Here is a 20,587-nt window from a genome sequence, read left to right as displayed (position 1 = left end):
TGCCTTTACCAAAACCCCCCCGAAAAAAGTTATGCATAATCAATTTCTTTGGTACATATCACCCTAAGAGGAGATTTTCCACTACATTTAGGACAAAAGACTGAATCAAAGGGAGATTCTCACTACTTGCAAACAAATCAAATAAAGGAAATGGGTTGGGAAATGTTGCCATGGTACTGAAAGATTTATAAATAGATAGATCTGCCACTACAGTGTATTGTTTTTCCCTATTTTTTGTCAATGCTTTGACGGGAGATTTGATCTCGGGTGTTTCAATGTCGATGGCCTGGATGTGCATTGAAAAAGGAACCAAATTATCCAACTGTAGTGCAGATAAAGACTCTACAATCTCTGGCAATTTATACCTCACAGCCTATGAATCTAAGGTGGCAGATTCCAATTTACGTTTCAATTTTCACCAGACTCCTCTGTTGAGCATTGTTCAGAGAAAGCTGCAAAGAATTCTTTAGCTCTTATTGTTTTCCCTCCGGGCTTGTTATTTTCTTTTTTTTCTGTAAATCTGTTAAGTGTTTAGGACTGAAAGAAGTGTTAAGTTGCAGGGGGGAGACGGGCCTGACTATGGGTAGCATTGCTTCTACTTGAACCACAGGCTGGCTCTAATACGCTAGACTGAATTAAATCAGGAGTTGAAATAACCATTGATACAGCGCAGTGAACAGTATTTCCCTCCGAGTGATCACAAAGCAAGGAAGGTTATACGTCTATAGACCGAATTTTGTCCTCAATCACACTTACTTATAATAATTGTTAGCTCGAACGATGTGATTTAGCAGATTCTTCAATGTGTTTTAATAAATTCAGGTGCACTTTTTGCTCTTTCTGGGTAGCTGAGCAGGTAAGCACTAGTGACTTCATCTCTCCTAACAATACATCATTCAAAGTGCAACTTATTGTGATATTGAACAAGTAGATGTTTCACTATTAGCCAGTGTAATAACGAAGTCTTGGCCAGAGATGACATAGACTTGTGTAGACACAGGAAATATCTTTTCTGAAGTTACAGTCTCGGGTACAAGACATAGGTATACATACATTTAGGGAACATCAGGTAAGTTACATGGGAACAACATCCACCAGCATCCTCTGTCAACCCATCTTCCAACTGACACTCACAAAACAATTCAGAAGATAACATTCTCACACACAGCATCCCATGTCAGTCACTCCTGCCATTCCAAGACACAACAGCCAGGTTTTACAAATAAGGCGTGAGTAATAAACTGTTATTACTTGTGCAGCATGCACAGCTCGTGTGCTCATAACAGGTGATGTATCATCATTTTTAATAGCCTTAACTTTGCGTTGTAAATTATAGCACAACTCAACAAGGGAGTTGTCAATAGGCGACTAGGCAGAACAGGTGTTACCCAGAGAGACCGAAAGTCATAAAATTATAAGTCAGGATGTTATGGCTGGGGTCCCTCTTCCCCACATTTTCTATCACGAGACAAGGCGGGACTCTTGAGCACAGCACACTCCAGCACTTTTCCAGCACGAGGGTACAGTTCATTTTCCTCAATATCGGGGCCTTCTGTGCCCAAGTCTCTTTCATCCAAAGTTTCTTGCTTTAGAGGGCCTGATGTGCCATAAAAAACTAAATAAAAGTTTCTTCCATTTTTCTTCATGTTGGGCGATTACTCTTCACCCTTGGATCCCCCTCAGCCGGGCTCCGATTCTTCTCTCAATGTTAGCCTCCCTCAGTCAGGTTCAGACCAACCACTCACTGTGGAAATCCCTCCGTGGGTTTATAATGTTTACAATGTTCACTGGTGTATAATTGCTCACCCTAATTTGCATGCATCTCTCAGCCGGGTTCACATTTGCCAAAATAACATTTAAGTTAGCTTTACCACAATGCAGGATTCACTTCCCTTAGCTTTCTCCTGGTATCCCTCTGTTGGGTTCACATTGCTATTTTAGAATAGTGCAACAGAAAGTCATTCTAGACCCCCGAGGTCTTTCCCTTACCTAGGTCTGGGTCTTAGCACAGGCTTTCCCTTAAGCCCCCAGTCAGGCTTCACATAATTCTATCACAACAAGGTTCCCGGGTATGTTACTGTTTACCGTAGTAACATAGTTCACTTTGCTTCTACAACCTGTTAGAGACTGGACAAGGGGTTTGGCTTGAGCCTCGTATGACCACTTTGACACCTCCCGCCTGCCTCCCCTAAGGCATCTGCGTACTTGTAGTTTCAATAATCTTAGCTCAATACTTTCCTTGTTCAGGAGAGGGGCACCAGCCAGAGACCTTTAAATGAGCACCTTCGTGGCGCCGGACCACTCTGTCTCTAGTGCCAATTTCACTCACATAGTTCCCAAGGGTCTCCCTCTGCTGGGCTCAAACTCCTCTTAGGTTCACAAAGGGCCTCCCTCTTCCAGGCTCAGACACCACTCAAAATGTATCTCCAAAAGTCCACAAGGAGTCTCCCTCTGCCAGGCTCGGACCCCTCTACCAAGCTTCACAAAGGGCCTCCCTCTGCCAGGCTCGGACCCTTTTACAAAGCTCATAATCTTCTCACCAAGAAGGCTTCCCTCAGCCAGGCTTGAGCCTACTTTCAAAGTTCACAATCCACAAAAAGGGGTTTGGGACTTCTAGTCCCAGAATGCACCGTCAGGATTTTGCTCTCACTTCCCATCTTCCCAAAATGGCATATTCTGTAATTGGTAGCTGCAGGAGATAAAGGGGATATTGATCTTCTGCTGACCCTCAGAGACCTGGGCGTGCCTGACTAGCTCAGGGGACGAGTCTTGCTGTGGGTACCGCCAGGCAACCCCAGCTACCCCTGGTGTTAGCTTCTGAGGTACAACTCCCTCTCCACAGTGCAGTCTCTCCTGTACTCAAAGGGCCAGTGTCAGGGCCATTTTCTCCTCCTCTAGGTCTCCCAGGGTCTCTGCAGCTCTTCTGGTCTTCCTCTGGCTTCGTACACCTTCCAGCATCCCCAACTTGCTCAAAGTGTGCTTTCCTGCCCCACCTTTTATACTTCCTGGGAGTGGTGTTTTGGTTCAGGTGTGCATGGTTGGAAGGAAATGCCTCACCCTGCCTGTCCTCGTTAGCAGGACAACATGGCGGTCGTCCTATGGGTCGCCCTTATTCCTCCTTTTTGCTTCCTCTTCACAGTATTTAAAGTACAGAGTGAATGAAGGGGGTTCTGGGAAATGTAGTGAGTTGCAGATTTTGGGAGAAAATAGGCTGAATATTTAAAAAAAGATCTGTCAACAAAAGAACAGTGATTATGGGGTTTGTAGTGTTAGACTGAAGAGGAGGGCAGGTTATTGTTTGAAAGGGGGGAACAGATGTCTTGTCGTGGATGAATGGGTTTTCTCCTGCCTTTTCTGAAAGGAAACCACTGGGGTCGGATGGGACTGTGGTGGCAATATCCTATAAAGACTGAGGGGTTGTCGGGTAGTGGTGTATCGCAGAAAAGGGGATACCGCATCTTGCCCAAGGGCGTTTCTTCCGCGGTCCCCAAGGGCCCTTTGCCCAGGTGATCCTCCTTTGCTTCTCCGCCCCCGGGTTCGTGATCCAAGCGCGATGGCCCTCCCCTGGCCACCTGAACAAAGGATCCCCAGGGTCTACCAGTGAGAACACCCTCAGGTTTCTCACATTCCAAAACAAGTGCTAAAGGCAGAGAAGGAGGCACTTTCGTGTCACAGGAGGTACAATATGCCTTAATCTTGCCATGTGAAAACATTAGCTGCAGGCCTTCTAGCAATGCGTCCAAACCTAGGGCTCCTATGAGAGATCCTGTGCCAGATTCATAATCACACAAGGGAACCTCCCTTCTCCAGCTGCGAAGATTGTAAGACATCCGAAATTATTTTTAAAATAGCTAACTTTATAAAAAAAGAAAATAGACAGCTAAAAGGTTAGAATGCAAATGCCTACCTTATCTGAGGCTCCTGATGAACATAAGGACATATGCCCGACTGAACTTCCAATCACTTACTTGGCTTTGCACTTGAGCTTCTCGTCACTAGGGTTTAAATATCCTGTCAGAGAGGGTGGAGCAGGACACAATGGGAACAGGAATACAGGAAAGCCAAAGCGTGGTAATCTCCACAGGCCAGACTGCTGACTGCACTTCACAGCATTACTCAGCTTGTGGTTAATGGGGGACTGTGCTGAAGATGGGGGATGCCAAGGTAAAGGTTGTGAAGAGGATGAGGGATCTCGGGGTAAGGGTAGCAAGGGACTGTGACAAGGATATGGGATTCAGTGGTAATGTGGGACTGTGAAAAGAATAGATGTGGTCGTAATGAGGGACTGTGATGAGCATGAGGGAAGTGGGGTAATCAGGGACTGTGATGAGGATGGGGAATGGCAATATAAAATTAATGTTGAACTATAATAAATGCAGTGGTAATGAGGGACTGTGACAAGGTTGAGGAATCCAATGGTAAAAAGGGACTGTGGCGAAGACGGGATGCCTGGGTATTAAGGGACTGTGATGAGGATGGGGATTAACAGGGAAAGGGTAATGACGTACAGTAATGGAGGCGAGAAATGCTGGGATATGGGTAATGAGGGATGGTGACAAGGAGGGTAAGTGGGAGTTATGAGGAACTATGAAGAGGAGCGGAGCATGGGGGTACTATGCGACTGTGAAGAGAATGGGGAATGCAGTGGTAATGAGATACGAGGATGAGAGCTGCACTGGTAATGAGGAACTGATGAGGCTGAGGAATTAACTGCTAATGAGGGACTGTGACATGGATGAGGGATGCAATGGTAATGGGGCACTGCAACAAGGATGAGGGTTGCAAAGGTAATGAGACACTGGAGAAGGTGACCGTTGTAGGAGAAAAGACTAATTGTAACAAGGACAAGGTTTGCACAGTTTATTTGCGACTGTGACTAGGATGAGAGTTGCAGAGAAAATGGATGACTATGATGAGGATGATGTTTGTAGGGCTAATGTGGGACTGTGAAGAGGATGATGCTTCAGGGATAATAAAGAAATGTAATGCAGACGGGGCCAGCAGGGTTAATAAGGCACAGTGACAAGTGTGATGGATTCTAGGCTAACAATGGACTGCGACATGGATAAGAATGCTGGGGTTAAGGTGGAAATGTAACAAGGATTAGGAAAGCAGTAGTAACAAGGGTCTATTACAATGATGAGGGATTGAGTGGTAATGAAGGACTGTGATGAGGACGAGGGAGGTGGTGCTGATGAGGGACTGTGACGAGGATTAGGGAACATTTGGGACTGTGACGACATGGAGGGATTCAATGGTCGCGAGGGAATGTGACGAGAAGGAGAGTTGTGGGGGTAATGAGGGACTCTGACAAAGTTGAGGGTTGCAGGAGCGATGAGGCACTAGGCGAGGATTAGGGATGCAGGAACAAAGGACTGCAATGATGATGAGGCTTGTGTGTAGTGAGCGACTCTGACTAGGATGGGAGATGCGGGGCTTCATGAGGTACTGTGATGAGGGATACAGTGGTAATGAGGGGTTCTGCCAAAGATGTGGGTTGCTGGACTAAGGGTAATGAGGGACTATCCTGAGGAAGAGTGATGCTGTGGTATGGGTAATGAGGCTTGTGATGAGGAGGACAGCCAGGTTAAGGGCAATGAGGGACTGTGATGAGTCAGAGGGGTAATCAGGTAAGAGTTATGACAGACTATGATGGGGCGGTGAAGCAGTGACAATGAGGGACTGTGACAAGCATGGGGGATGCTGGAGTAATGCGAGACTGTGACGACGAAAAGAGATGACCACTTAATGATGAACTGTGAAGAGGATGGCAGTGGCTGCCGTAAGGATAAAGAGGGACTGTAATACGGTGTGATGAAGAGGGAAACTGGTGTAATGGTAATGTGTGAATGTGACGAGTAAGAGAGATGCTGAAGTAATGGTAATGAAAAAATGTGACATGGTGTGAGTATGCATGGGTAATGATGGACTACGATGAGGAGAGGGCTGGGAGAGTAATGGGGGATTGTGACAAGTACTGGGATGCAGCAGGGATGAGGATGTGGGAGGCACTGCTAATGAGGAACTGTGATGGGGATGAGGGACAAGGACAATGGTTGTTAGAATTTTGAATGACTGACTGGAGTTTTGCAGTGGTAAAGAGGGACTGATGACGATGGATGCAGGGTTAATTAGGGACTGTGCTGAGGAAGAGTGCTGCAGGGGTGTTGAGGGTTTGAAACAAGGATGTGGGATGTTGTGGTGATGAGGGACTTGACAATGAGGGAGGCTGGGGTAATGAGGGGTGAGGGATGCAGGAGTAATGAGGCACTGCTATGAGTATGAGTGATGCTAGGCTTAATGAGGGATTGTGACGAGAATGAGGGATGCAGTGGCAATGACAGACTGTGATGATAATGTGGATTCAGGGGTGATCAGGGACTTTGACAAGGATGGGGCTGCTAGATAAGTGTAATGAGATAATATAATGAGGTGCAGTGGTAATTAGGGAGTGACACAATGATGATGGATGCAATGGACATGCAGGACTTTAACTGGCATCCCACATATTCATTAAAGAGCGACTGTGATGAGGAGGATGTATGCTGAGGTGAGGGTAATGAGGGACTGTGATGAGGAGGGTTAGCAGGGATAATGAGGGACTGTAAAGAGGATGTGGGTGTGGGGGTATTGTCGTATAGTGACATGGGTGTGAGATGTGTTAAAGACTGTGGGCCTCATTACACGGATGGCGGTAATTCCCCCCTTCACCAAGGCGGAATCGGTAAAATACTGGCGGCAACCATGGCGCTAATAGCGCCATGGTTACCGCCATCCGTGTAATGAGGCCCAGTGAGTTATGAGGATTATGAGGAGCTGTGACTAGGATGAGTTTTGGAGGAATACAAGGGGACACTGACATGGATGAGGGTCACAGGGGTAATGTGGGACTCTGCCACAATACCTCACTACCATTGCAAGCCTAATTCTCATCAAAGACAGGGTTCTGTGGGAGTAATGAGGGGCGGATGAGGGATGTAGGTTAATGGGGGACTGTGATGAGGAGGAGAGATGCTGGGTAAGGGCAACAAGGGACAGAGACAGTGGTAATAAGGGACTGATTAGGAGTGGGTATACAGGGGTAATGAGGGATTATGAGAAGGATGAGAGAGGTCTGGGATAATCAGGGACTAATGCAGATGTGGGTTGAAAGGGTAATGAGGGACTGAGAAGGATGAGCGATGCAGCATAAAGAGTTATTGTGAAGAGGTTTATTACTGCAGAGATAATGAGGGACACGATTGAGAGATGTTGTGTTTGAGTTATTTGAGGATAATGAAAGTGGGGGTGGTGAGGGAGGAAAAGGAGGTATGCAGGGGTAATGAGGGATTGTGACGATAATGAGGGATGTAGGGGTAATAATGGACTGTGGCGAAAATTAGTCATGCTGGGTATAATGATGGACTGTGACGAATAGTAGGGATGCTAAGGCAAGGGTAATACCTGTCAAGAGGGAGGTTGGGGTAAGGGTAATGAGGGATGCAGTGCCAATGGGGGACTCTGAGAATGACGGTTGTTGTGGTAGTGAGGGACTGTGACATGGATGAGGGATGCAATGGTAATGAGGGACTCTGGCAAAGATGGGGTTGTCTGGGTATTGTGGGCTGTGACGTGGAAGAGAAATGCAGGGGTAATGGCAATGAGGGACTGGGGAATTCCTGGGTATTGAGGTACTGTGTTGTGTGGGGGAAAGCAGGGGTAATGGACTATGAAGAGGATGGGGGATGCAGTGGTAATGAGGGACGAGGATGAGGAATGTGTTGTTAATGATCGACTCTGAAGGGGAGGAGGGATGCAGTGAAAATGGGCCACTGTGACAATTTGGTTGGGCTTTGCAAAGGTTATGAAATACAGTGAATAGGATGAGGGCTCAGGGGGGAAAAAGTGACCGTGACAAGTATGAGGGTGTGGTGGTAATGTGGAACTTTGACTATTTATTTATTGCGTATTTACAGCAAATGCTGTTTGAAGGCGCCACACGACAAAGGAGGAGGGGGGAACAGGGATGAAGAATAACAAAAATCAGTCCTACGAAGCCATGTGTCATTCAGATCGTATAAGTGCAGTAACAAGAAGTGCAAGGGCAAGTGCAGTAACAAGAAGTGCAGGGGAGCGGGGAGGGAGGGGAGGGAAGTGCCAGTCAGAGCGAATGCGTTAATGCTAAAATGGGAAGGCAAGGGTGGAGAGCATTCAAGTGGTGGTGGGGTGGGGGGGGGGCGAGAAGGGGTTGAGGGTCCCTGGGCTAGGCGAGTGCTATGGGGAGACCAGGTGGACAAGTGACAGGGGAAAGCAGGGAGTGCAGGGAATGAGGTCCACATGCTAGGTGCGAGGACAGGGCTGCATAGGGCTCAGTAGGGATATAGGCCCCGCCAAGATAGTACAAGGGGAGGGAGCCCAGTAGAGGAAGTGCAGGTTGGGGGGAGAGGGGTCAGGGAGAACAAAGTGCTAGGGTAGACTGGGCGAGGAGGCCCAGTGCCCTGTATGACTCATAAGGAACCAGGCAGCCAGTCAAAATGCAGCAGAGGGGTACATTAGCAGGGGAGGGGGGAGTGAAGGAATAGAGAAAAGGAGGGTCTTGAGAAGCTTCCGGAACTTAAGGATATCTGGCTCAAGCATGTGAGCGGCCAGGAGACCATTCCAGAGGGAGGCTCCTGTGGAGGAGAGAGATCTACCCTCCACTCTCTGCTTGGAAAAACGTCTGATCTGCAGAGAGTTGGAGCTAGATGACTGAAGGGCTCAGCAGGGAGGTATTCAGGGAGAGAGAGTTGGAGGTAGCAGGGTCCCAGGCCCCAGAAAGCCTTGTGGATTATGCAGAGGGTCTTGAAATGGATCCTTGCAGCAACCAGGAGCCAGTGGAGAGATTTTAGGTCTGGAGAAATGCAGTCCTGGGCTTGAGGCCAATGAAAAGTCTTGCAGTCCTCTTCTGGATTAGTTGAAGGGGTTAAGGGGGTGGATTTAGGCAGATTGAGGAAAAGGCCGTTGCAGTATTCCAGCCTAGAGAGGACCAGAGCTCTGGAGACAGTTTCTGGGAGGTGAGGAAAGGGACAATGCCTCTAAGCGGTGCAGCGTAAAGTGGGTCTTCTCCCTCACATCACTGGGGGTCATTACGAGTATGGCGGTAGGGGGTTAATGGCACTGGTAAGGATGCAGGTGCCGTTAACCCCCCTACCGCCCCAATACAAAGTCCCTTAGCGGGTCCCACTAAGGCCGGCTGGTTTTACCAGCCGCCCTTAGCAGGAGCCGCTAAGGGACCAGGGAGCTAATAACGGGCCTGCTATTTGCGGGCCCGTTATTAGCTCCTTCCCCATTCCCATTGAGCCCTATGGGGGCTCGAATGGGAATGGGGAATGATTTTCAGAATGGGGACTTACTGGGTCCTCCAAGTTTGGAATGACCCGGTAGGTCCCCATTCTGACTACCCGGACACGGGTTTGGAGGCAGCCATGGTGCAAACTCGTAATGACCCCTACTGACTTTGTTGGAAGGAAATAGAGGAGTCGAAGATGACACCAACGTTTTTTGCCTCACAAGAGGGGGAAGGGGCCCATGGAGGGTGGCCAGAGAGTAGGAGGGAAGGAGGAAGCAGGAGCCCAAATGAGAAGGATCTCAGTCTTACTGGCATTACGGTAGAGATTGTTAGCAGCACACCATGCCTGAATAGCAGTCAGACAGCCAGGAATGAGAGAGGAAGAAGAGGAGGAAGTTGAGGGAAGCTTGAAGGAGAACTCTGTGTCATCTGCATAACACTGGAAGTAGGAGAGAAGGTGGAGATCAAATGGGCTAGAGTGGCAACGTGGATGTTAAAGAGCCACAGCAAGAGGATAGAGCTACGAGGGACGCCGCAGGTGGAGAGTGTGATGGTGAAGAGAAAAGGGCCCAGTTGAACCTGGGAAGGTCGGTCAGAGAGGAAAGAGGTCACCCAGTACAGTGCCAGGTCTGTGATGCCAAGGTTATCATGGAGCCGATTTGGCATGATTGACCGTATCAAAGGCAGAGGAAAGGTCAAGAAGGATCAGAACAGAAGGAGAGTTGTAACTGAGATTTGAGACAAGTCTTCACGGGTAGGAGTACCGCTTTCGTGCCGCTGGGTGCTCTGAAGCCAGACTGGTGGTTGTGAAGACAACCAACAGATTCAGTGTGGTGGACCAGCTGGGAGATGAGCAACTTCTCCAGGAGTTTGCCCAGGAAGGGTGTAATGGAGATAGGGCAGTAGTTAGCTGGGCACAAGGGGTCGGCAGAAGGCTTTTTGAGGAGAGGGTGCAAAAGGGAGTGCTTGAGGGGTAGCAGGATGGAGCCAGTGGCAAAGGAGTGATTGCAGAAATCAGCCAAGGCTGAAACAAGGGATGCAATGTTGTCCTTGATAGTTCTGGAGAGCAGGGGAGTACCTGTTTGGAGACTTTCATATAGAGGACTTGTCTAGAGGTCTCATCCAGTGATATGGGTGAGAAAGAGGAGAGTAGGAGGGGAGGGGGTCCAGAGGAGGCCTAAGTGCAGGTGAGGGAGAAGGGACGGGTGATGAGGAGAGTGAGGACAGCATGCCCTGAGTTTTGGTTATGAAGTGAAAGACCAGCGCATTGCAGAGGATCTGGGATAGCAGAGGAGAAGTGGAGACTGCAAAATGATTGTCAAATTCCTTGCAGATTTTGAACAGTTCAGCTGTGTTGTTAGAGGCTCCAGAGATGCAGGCTTGGATATAGGCTTTCTTCTGCTAGTGGATGGAGGGTCTGGCCTGCCGCCTGCTCCAAAGGCAATACAGTCTGTCATAGGATGTAGTGGTATTGTCAGACGATGATGAGGGTTGCAGAGGCAATGATGGCCTGTTGAGGATGAGGGATCTTCTCCATCAACAAATTCGTAACTCTATTGCTGATTATGAGACTGATGAATCCAAGGACATACCCTGGAAGCAACCTGGAAATTGAATAATTACCCCACGGTGGGATCAGTTTGAGCCAGTCACTGACATTAAGGTCAAGGCGACCCTCCTGAAACTGCCATCATACTCTCCCGCAGATCCAATTCCTTTATCAGTGCTTCAGTCGCTGCCATCAGAGGTTACTCCACTTTTATCAGCAGCACTGCAGTCTTCTTTCTCTCTGGGCTTGGTTCCTAGGGCTTTGAAGCAAGTCTTGGATTAGCCTTTACTTAGAAAGCCTCAGCTTGATCCGGCGCTGGTCTCTATCAGACAATGTCACTCCTACCCTTTGTTATGAAAGTTATGGAGGCTATTATGACTCCTCACCTTTCACATTATCTAGAATCCAGTGACTTGTTACACCCTTTTCAATCTGGCATCTGTCCCATGCGTGGTACGGAGTCGGTCATAATTTCATTCCTGGCGTGTCTACAGGACTGCGCAGAGGTCAGGTGCTAATTTTGCTCGGCCTCTCCACGGCCTTCAATACTATTGACCACTGTATTTTACTGAAGGCCCTGTTTAGGGCAGGAATCTCAGGACCTCTTTTGGCCTGGTTTACTTCCTTTCTTTCAGAGCACACGCAGCCAGTGTCACTATTTCCTTTAAAATCTTCTGCTAGGGTCTTGTCATGTGGGATGCCTGAGGGTTCTTCCCTGTCCCTGCTGCTTTTTAATTTGTATCTGCTCCCTCTGGCAGATTTAATTCATGAATTCGGGGTACAATTTTTTACCTATGTCTCTTTTTCAGCTGGATTCCACAGAATGTGATCCCCCGTCTCAATTGAGGAACTGCCTTATAGCCGTTGGGGAGTGGATGGCCAAAAATTGGCTTAAATCAAATGGCGCAAAGACAGAGATTATGGTGAGAGTGCTGTTGAAACATAAGCATCCAGGACTGCCGATTTCAAACGTCCAGTGTCTGGGTTGTTGGTTTGCATCAGTTTGTTCTTTTGGTGGATGTGTGGGTTGTGTGTTTTGCATGTGGTAGCTCTGGCCCATTGGGTCGTGTGAGGTATGTGTGGGTGTGCTGGAGAGGAGCGAGGAACAGGGTGGTTAATGGTTAGTACAATGTGGGTGTTTTAAGTTGGTTCCAGGAACCATACTGTCCCCCGATTGTCTTGGGTCTGCGGTGATATTTGTGGGAGGTGTCCATTTTTATGCTCTTCTCAGTGAGTTTAAAAGGCAGGTTTTCAGTCATTTTCTGAAAGTAAGGTGATCTTCTGTTCTTATTTCCTCCGGGATTGAGTTCCATAGTTTAGCTATTAGACGGGAGAATGCGGTTCTTCCGAATGTCCTTTTTCCGTAGTGTTTCTTTTTCGATTTGGAGGTCGTTTGCTTGATCTTAGGTTTTCTCTTGGTTCGTAGCAGTTAATTTTCACTTGCAGGAATTCGGCTCCTTGCCCCTGAAGTGACTTGTGGGCGATGCAGAGGGCTTTGAAGTTAATGCATTTTTCTACTGGGAGCCGGTGTAGGCTTCTCAGGGCTGATGTGATGTGGTCTCTTCGGTTTAGTCTGAGTAGTATCCTTGCTGCAGTATTTTGGCTACGTTTGAGTTTTATAGTGAGGCGTTCTGGCTTTTTTCATAGTAGGGGCTGTTTGCTTAGTCCATTTTTGATAATACTAAGGAGATACTTGCAAGAGTTCTGTGTGGGAAGGAGACGTAGGGGAGGATCCCTCTAATTAGTCGCAGGAGGAAGAAGCATGTCTTAGCCATTGCGTTGAATTGTGGTTCTGGTGAGAGTCTGTTGTCCATGAGTATTCACAGTTTTTTTAATTATCACAGCAGATGCATCCAGTTGGGTTCCCATGCCTGGTGGCTAGTTCACTTGTGTGTCTGTTCATGTGCATGGAAAGTCACTGGCATGTTGGGGACAAACAGCACTTCCAGGATGCCCACATTAGGGGTAGGATATTCTTCAAATTAGGTTTATCCTGAAATGGTCCACACTCCCAAAGGAATCAATGCTGCGTGCACCTGCGAGCTGCCAAAAAAGGATTGGAAATAGTTTTAGAAGACAAGACTGCTGCTGTTCAAGATATTCTGTATAAATACCAGGGATGTTGCTAAGTCAGTGAGAAAAGGGAACTGATGATGGGGTACAATACATATGTCCTGCAGCATACAATGCCGAGAACATTTTTATAACCACCGATTTCTCACCTCACTCTTCTGGCGGACCTGCCTCTTTGCGAATCGCCAACAGGACAAGCAGCAAGGCTTATTTCTGCCAGTGGTTGAGTCTTGAGTGATGAGAATGGGGGATACAGCAGTAATGAGGGACTGGTATGAGGAGGAGGAATGGTGGAATAATGGTAATGAGTGACTACTGAGGATGAAAGGTGCTGAGGTATGGGTAATGAACAACTTTAATGAGGAGTGATGCTGGGGTAAGGGCACGGAGGGACTCACACAAGGAGGATACCAAGGTAAGGGTAATGACAGATTATGACAAGGATGAGGGATGATGATGATGTAATGAGGGACTGTGACAAGGATGGGGGATGCTCAGGTAAGAGTAATGAGGGGCCTTGATGAGGTTTGATGAGGAGTGATGAGGGATACTGGGGTAAGTGCAATGAGCGACTGTGATGAGGTAAAGGTAATGAGAGACTGTGACGCAGCGGGAGTGTGCAGGGGTAATGAGGGACTATGACAGGTAGTGCAGTGTTGGGGTAATATGGGTCTGTGATGAGGAGGGAGATTAAAGTGGTAATGATGTGGGAGGCAGCGGTAATGAGAAACTGTGACAAGGTTGTTGAATGTGCTGGCAGTGAGGGACTGTGATGAGGACGTCGATGAGAGATGAGGGGTAAAGCGGGACTGTACCAAGAACAACTGTTGCAAGTGGTTTGAGTGACTGACTATGATGAAGAGAAGGGATGTGGTAATGAGGGTCTGTGACGAAGTAGTGTTTCAAGGGTAAAAAGGGGGCCTGTTATGAGGGCAAAGGTTGTAAGGGTTATGAGGCACTGTGACTAGGTGAGGGATGCCAGGGTTATTAAGGAACTGTGACGAGGCTGAGGGGCACGGTGGTAATGAGGGATTGTGACATGGATGAGAAATGTGGTGGTAATGAGGGTCTGTGATGAGGATGACGGTTGTGGGGGTAATAAGGTATTGTAACATGGATCAGATTTCTGGGGCAATGAAAGACTGACAAAGTTGAGGACTGTGGGAGAAAATAGACTGTGCCTGGGACAAGGGTTGCATGGAGAATGAAGGATTGTGACTAGGATGAGGGTCCCTGCTAATAATATAGGCATGTGATGAGGATGAGTGTTGCTTGACTAATGAGCGGACTGTGATGAGGATAAGAATTGCAGGGGTAATGAATTATTGGGAAATGGATGAGGGATTCCTGGGCAATGCAGGCCTGAAACAAGAATAAGGTTTGAGGGGATAATGAGGGGCTGTGATGCTTTCAGGGGTGATAAAGGGGCCAAAGGGGATGCTGGATACAATGATAATAAGGGACATTGAGGAGGGTGAACGTTGCTCGTGTCATGGTGGGGCTGTGACGAGAATGAGGGCTGCGGGGTAACGAACAACTGTAATGAGGATGAGGGATGCAGTAATACTTAAGAGAATGAGAGATACCAAGGTTAATAAGGGACTGTGACATGGATGAGGCAGGCGGTTATAATGATGGAAAGTGATATGTATGAAGGATACAGTGATAATGAGGGAGTGTAATGAGGATGACGAATGTGGTGACAATGAGGGCCTGTGCCACGGATGAGGGATCCAGGTGTGAGCGATGCCGAATTAATGGGAGACTGTGCTGAGGATGGGAAATGCCAAGGTAACGCGGGACTGTGACATGGATGGGGAATACTGAAGTAAGGTTAATGAGGGACTGTGACAAGGAAGGATGACAGGGTAAGGAGAATTGGGATTTGTGAGGAGGGGTGCCACAGTAATGGTAATGACCGAATGTGATGAGGATTGGACATGAGGGTTAAAGAAAGACTGGGATGAGGAAAGGGGATTTGTGGGTAATCAGGGATTGTGTCAATGTTGGATGATGCAGCTGTAAAGAAGAATATGAATGAGGGATATGGTGGTAATAAGGGACTGATGAGGATGCAGTGTTAATGAGAGACTGACGAGGATGGGGTTGTGTTGGTAATGATGGAGTGTGACGACAATGAGGATTGCAAGGGTAATGAGAGACTTTGACGAGGATAAGTATTGTAGAGGTGACAGACTGTGATGAAGATGGTGGTTGTGGGGGTAATGAAGGAGTGTGATGAAAATGAGGGATGAAGGAGTAATGAGGATGCAGCATGCAGTGATAATTAGAGACTATTACGAAGATGGGGTTGCATGGTGTGAGGAACCAGGAATGAGACGCGGACACAGAGGACTCATGGTTTTGGCTAGAAACGTTTATTTGAAATAATAAAGGGGTTGGAAAATGCCTCATTATCCCTAGTCTAGGAGGCATTTCCCTGCCTCAACCAACACTAATGGGTCTGTCCTTAGTTTTGCTTTGGACATCTTGACAATGTTCTGTGTCTGAAATCCCATTCTGGCCTTTACACTATAAAACTAACTCCAAGGTCTTGATCTTCTGTTTGTTTTGGTTTGAATACTCTCGGTTCGAATTTATTTTTAATTTTTTTGATATCATCGATTTAGTTACAAGGACTTCTTCAGTTATAAATCCCAGTTTCATTAGGTGTTTTTCTGTTGATAGGACCTGCGTCATCGTCTTTTGATTGTAAAAATCGATATGGACTTGATCCATCCGCTTCTTGTTTGGAAAGTGTAGGACATCAATGTCTCCCAAGATAATTTGAATCAGTTCAAGAATAACCGTGAACAGTCGTAAAATGTTTGATCTATTCATAATCAGTAGTTCGGTAGAATTTATATTGGTTGCGACTAGTGATAGCCGAAAGATGTTATTTACTTTCCTTGAATCCACAAAAATTGGTCGAATGAGTGTACATTCGCCCTGTGTCGTACTCGTTTCCTCACTTTTATAGGAGTTTTCGGTGTCTACTGAACTCCAACTTTCCTCAATCGATACTGTAGAATATATAATAGATATGTTAGTGGATGTGTTAATTGAAATTGAATTGGCATTAGAGTTCTCTGAATATTCATCTAAGACAATTAATGGCTGATCTTGGGGATCGAGCAAGGTGTCATCCAGTTCAATCGGAGTACTAGACTCTGCCGGATTGTCAAGGCAGTCCCTTGTCACATCGGTTGTTGGGTCTTGATCAATAATAGCGTCCTGAACCAGACGTTGCTTCTTTAAGATTTGTTTTTGCTGTTGTTGAGACTTTTATTGTGTCTGTTCGTGTTTGTTCATTCATAATTGTAGGGTTTTTTTGATTTGGGTTTGTAGGTATTTGTCAGGACTTGATGGTCGTGTAGGCGATGATACCTCTGTCCCCAAGTTCCACTCGAGCAAACAGTCAATATACTGCCCGAGCAGCCCTTGAGGCCACAGGTGGTGAATGTCGTCAGCCGGAATCAGGAATGCCGGAAGATGTTTTCCCCTGACCACTGTAAGGCAAACACGCGGGTTAGATAACCATTACACCCTGTGCACAATCCTAAATGTTTACCTATAAGGAGCTTACCCTGAGTGGTTGTCTGGAATGCGATGTAGGGTGTCTGTCTGAGGGGCCGGCAGGGTTGACGACAAGGTTGCAGCCTGGCAAAGCACTTGAAGGATGGAATCACCACCTGATACGGAACCTGGTACTGTGAGCCAATCTAGATGGCACGTGATGCAGAGAGCTGAATTCAAACCAAAGGATAATCCAATTGCAGTCCAGGAGAAAAGCCAAGGTCGTGTCCAGGGGGAGCGGTTCAAGACAAGGTACCAAACAAGGGAAATCCAAGAAGCAGTCCGTGGGAGTAGCCGAGGTCAAAACCAGGAAGAAGCAGGTCCAGGCGAGGTACAAAGAGGAAGCGGTTCGGAATCCAAAGACAAAATCAAAGATCAAGGATAGCAGCGTCTGTAGTCCAACCAAGATCAGCTGTGAAGCGTGGATGGGAGTTCGTGCGTCACTTTTGAACGCTCGCTCCAGTGGTCACGTGACTCACACACGTGATTGGCGCACACGCGATTGGACGCGTGGAGGAAGGACGTCCAAGCGTCGGCAGCGTAGACGCAGAATGCTCATGGCGCGTCTCCACGGCAACCGCCAATGCAGAAATGGAGAGCGAGGCATAAACCAGCGTCGCAGAGTTCGGCCAGCCCCTTGTCGGCAAACCTGAAGGCGAGAATGTGCAATGGTGCGTGTGGTGTCTTGTTGTGTACTATGATTCTGCCGTATATTGATGGAATTACGGGATGCAATAGGAGGGCTTGTGGATGTGGATGGGGGCGTGACAGTATTGCTTGTTGTTTTTCAGACAGATTGAGTCTCCTAAGAAAAGCTCTGGAGCCAGTCTGATGTTTTTTTTGCAGTTTTCTTCTTTGCCATTGGTTGGTTTCCTAGATGGCCTCGTTTGGTTAAATCGAAAATGTCAAACGGAGTACATGATGATGTTTCGGTGTTTACCGTACTCGTGGAAGGGTTTATAGGATATACCCGAGTTTCGTATTGAGTAGCTTGGTTTATTTTGACATCAAATGTAACTTTTCATTGTTTTGCGGATTCATCTGGTTTGATGTCTGTCCCACAGTGTTTTTTTGCTTTGTCATCCAACATTTTCTTTGTGATCATTGTTAAGGTGTCTGTAAGGTTTTGTTTGTCAACCAGGTTGATTCTAGTGATTTCTGCTAATCGATTTTGCCAGGTCCTGGAAGCTTCTGCCTCAAAGTTGAGGCGTTCTTGTATCGTGCTTATGAATGCTTCGATGTTGATTTGTTTTGTTAAAATCATGGCCAGTAGGGTCGCTTGATCTTTTGTCGCATCGACCATCGCTTCTTGGATCTTCAAGAAGGGTACCATGGCTAGTGAGAGAACAGCCACTAACATGTTTTGGAGATCCAACATTGTGGTTGGAATTCTTTCAGGGGTCTCCATAGGGATATTCGTTGTAATTTCGTCTGTTGGAAGTTGATTGTTGTCCATTGGTGAAACATTTGGTGAAGTGGTTTGGGGGGGAGAGGTTTTAAATTGCTTTAATTTGATTTTGTTATCAATTAGAGTGGATGTGTTTGTAGCCATTGTAATCTTGGACTTTGGATCTCCAAATATTTCTTATCTTCGTTCTTGTGAGTTTAGAATTGCATCAATTTCAGTGATGTCAAGAGAGAGGCGAGCCACTTGGTTTTCTAATTGTTTACTTGTGGTTCTTTGGGGAGAATCTAGCAAATAATAGGACGATTGCCATTGTTGTTTTACATTGAGAGCTCTTTGCTGTAGAGAAGGTGTGCAGGATGAGTAGCTGTGTTTTTGTACCATTTTTTTCCCCGCTTTTGTAGATTACTCGGTATTTGGAAGAGACTCACTGTTTAAGGTTGTTAAAGCAGTCTGTGTGATTTTATTTTTTCCTGCTTCATTGCAGGATTTGAGGCATATTATTCTTCCTTTCTTACAGAGGGATATATGGATGCTAAAGATAACTTATCTTCTATCTTGGACTCTACCGTGGGCGTTTGAAGAGGCTTATTTATTGTATTAGCATGAGTGTTGAGTTGATCTTGAGTAGAACTTTCAACTGATTCGATTAGAATAAGTATTTTTGGGGCATTGGCTAATGTCTCTTCTAATTTCTCCTCTAATCTGATGCGAGGTTTAGTGGAGTCCATGATATCTACTGCGCGGTAAAATCAGAATTATACAGAAAAATGGAAAGAAGGGTTGTTAGGCTTACCGCGTCACCAGCCGTAAACAGCAGCAAACAGCGACAGCGTGATACCAGTTGCTATGGACGCAGGCTCACTTCGAACTGCTATGGCTTGCTTGTACCTGGGCCTGTGCTTCTTGCGCTTTGCAGAGCAGGATGACAACAGTGTGTTTAGATCCACAGCAAATTATTCCCCAATGGTTCCTTAGAAGATTGTGATGTATTTCACTTTTTAACTTATGCAAACCTATCCTCGAGAGCCAAAAAATGGTCTGAAGAAACTTGCATCAGAAAATTAACATTGACCGAGCAACCAAAAAATGACCAAGACAAACCTCCTCCAACATGGACTCGAGAAAAATCCAATTCAATTATAGACTATATCTTCATCTCAGAAAAGATCTTAAAAAACCTGATAAGAACTGCCAATCATCCTCAAATGAATAGCGATCATCATCAAATCTCAATAACATGGACTGTCGCTCAAACCCAAATATCACGATTGATACTCCCCGAGCTGGAAATAAACAATGGCTTAAACAAAATTTGAATAAAACATCATCAAATGCCAGAACTACTGACAAAATTCGAGAATGCAAATTTACCGGATCACTCAAAACTCAACTACGAGTGGATTCTCCATAAATACCAACAACCAAAAAAAACTTGTGGAAGTTGCTAAAACAAACACAAACACCAATTTAACCACGACATTAAAACAATGAAAAAGACTATATAAAAAAATCTGCCAACTCAAAAAACAGAAGACAATATCTTCTGCGCTCGAAATAAAAAATAAAAACAAAAATATTTAAATTTCATAACATCACATAAAGCCATAATGAAACAATCGGATGCGGAAGCCATTCTGGTGGCTTTAAACCAGAAAAACACCAGACAGCTGTGGTCGCTCCTAAATGGTAAATCTAACAAAACAACTATGATACAAGAGGTAGAAGCTGAAGAATGGTCTCAACACTTCAAAAACCTTTACAATGCAAATACCGATCAGCCACCACCGAGCAGCTTGAATAACAAACACTCCTAGGACCTACAATGGGACAAAGACGATATTAGGAAAACTATCGTCTCTCTGAATCCATCACGAGCACCTGGCCCGGATGGGTTATCTAACGCCAATTTAAAATCTGACCCGGAAGAATGGGCAATCTTTTTTTCAAAACTTCTTAAACTAATAGAGAACACAAAACAAATCCCTCACAGTTGGACCTTGGCGATATTGATCTCGATCTATAAAGCTGGTAATAGGAAAAATCCAACAAATTATAGACCTATAGCCCTTCTTGATCCATTGGGAAAACTCTTTGCTGGATTTCTAATGAAAAAAGTCAACCTATGGGCATCAGAAAATGGTTTCCTAGAAAAGAGGCAGACTGGCTTTACCAAAAAAATCGGTACTAATGTCAATCTGCTATTATTGAATATGATCAAGTATGAAGCGATAGCAAAGAAACAACAAGTCTATGCAGTTTTTATAGAGCTCAAAACAGCATTCGACTCGGTGAGTAGAGAAAAATTGTGGGCGAAACTAACAGCTTGGGGCTGCCCTCCCGCCATTCTAAATCCGATTAAACAACTCTACTCTAACACATCAATCAGAGTAAGACTGACAAAAGACGGTGCAGGAACAGACGAAATTACCACCTGGAATGGTCTCAAACAAGGGTGCCCCCTTGCTGCATGTTTATACAACCTATACACCTTCGGCTTTGTACAAGCAATCGATGATCCACTTGCGAACCCACCAAAGATTAATAATGAACCATTAAAGACCTTAATGTATGCAGATGACATCATTGTCATTGACAAAACACAATCTGGTCTACAAAAAACATTAAACTAAGTAGGCTCCTTCATGAAAGATCATGATCTTCAAATCAATCTCTC

At 46.1% G+C, this 20,587-nt stretch overlaps 1 protein-coding gene across 7 annotated transcripts in view; it reads left to right on the top strand.

Moving 5' to 3' along the window:
* Positions 1 to 20,587, top strand: part of PHC3 (polyhomeotic homolog 3) — a 1,926,480-nt gene that overhangs the window by 1,791,157 nt on the left and 114,736 nt on the right. The window lies entirely within an intron of this gene.

This window comes from Ambystoma mexicanum, chromosome 10 (genome assembly GCF_040938575.1).
Source record: "Ambystoma mexicanum isolate Mex_15411 chromosome 10, UKY_AmexF1_1, whole genome shotgun sequence".
Lineage (NCBI taxonomy): Eukaryota > Metazoa > Chordata > Amphibia > Caudata > Ambystomatidae > Ambystoma > Ambystoma mexicanum.
The sequence above is the reverse complement of the archived record's forward strand: the minus strand, read 5'-3'. Positions and strand labels throughout refer to the sequence as shown.